Source organism: Sorex araneus, chromosome 2 (assembly GCF_027595985.1).
Source record: "Sorex araneus isolate mSorAra2 chromosome 2, mSorAra2.pri, whole genome shotgun sequence".
Taxonomy (NCBI): domain Eukaryota; kingdom Metazoa; phylum Chordata; class Mammalia; order Eulipotyphla; family Soricidae; genus Sorex; species Sorex araneus.
Window position 1 is genome coordinate 291,378,496 of NC_073303.1, and position 1,231 is coordinate 291,379,726.

Here is a 1,231-nt window from a genome sequence, read left to right on the forward strand (position 1 = left end):
TACTGCCATGTACTGTTTGCTTTATTAACGGGAGGACAAATGACTTGCAGGGTTATCCAATTTCTGGCTGGAACATTACAACACTGGGGTTGTTGACCTGGTTTGTTTGCGGTTGGGAAGAATGTTAGGGCATAGAGCACGTTCTCAAGTGATTGCACAACTTTATAGAGCAAAAAAACCTTACCGGGAAAACCCCTAACTACCTCTGTTATTCCCATGTGACTTCCCCAAAGCAGATTATAAGGGTCATTACATGAAGAAAGGTTGAGTAAAGCCAGCCTCCCTTGATCTTCCTTTTCTGGTTTTGTGGACATGTCTTTCACACCAAGTGTAAGCAACATTTTTGTTTAAGTGAAATCATCTGGAGAGATGAAGTTTAAGGGTAGACTAAAGTCATGGTGAGTCATGGTGAGCCCTCAAGTCTTACCCTCTTTCCCTTGTTCCCAGGAAAGGACAATTCACTTAATTGTTGCAGTGGGTTTTAAAAATTTGTTTGTTTTTACTTGTTTTGGGCGGTATTCAGGAACTGCTCACAGCCCTGTGCTCAGTGGTTGCTCCTGGAGGTGCTCAGGGGACTGTGGGATGGTTCTAGGGAATTGAACCTGGATGCCAAACATGTGCTCAGCCTATTGCACTCTCTCCCTGACTGGTGTTTATGGATAGGATCTCCTCACTTGGCAATTCAGCCTCCTGAAGAATCCAGGAAAGAGGTTTTAGGGTGACCTTGTAATGAAATGGTAGAAACACCAACTTGGTTTAGATGCAACCTTGGTTTCCTTACCTGTAAAACAGAAAGAAGGTAACTTACAGACTTGCTGAAGATCTTACAGTCAGTAAATTGTGACACCGGAATTAGAACCCTATTTGGTCTCCAAGTCACCTTCTTTACAAATAGTGACACCAAACTGTGCAGACTTAGTCTTGTTTTTGTCTTTGTTGTTGTTTTGGGGTCATACCTGGCAGTGCTCAGGACATCTTCTGACTCTTGTGCTCAAGAATGGCTCCTGGCAGGGATTGAACCCAGACCAATCTGTGTTCAAAGCAACTGCTCCACCCGCTTTGCTATCTCTCCAGCCACCTGCTAATCTTGTTTTTGAGTCTTCATTTGACACTCACTATGATTGGCCTTGAGTTCCCTTCCAACCCTCCCCCCCACCCTCGTTTACAATATCTGTCATTCCACACTCTTTCAGCTTCAGCTTCTCCCTCTATGTGCACTCCTCCTTCTTCC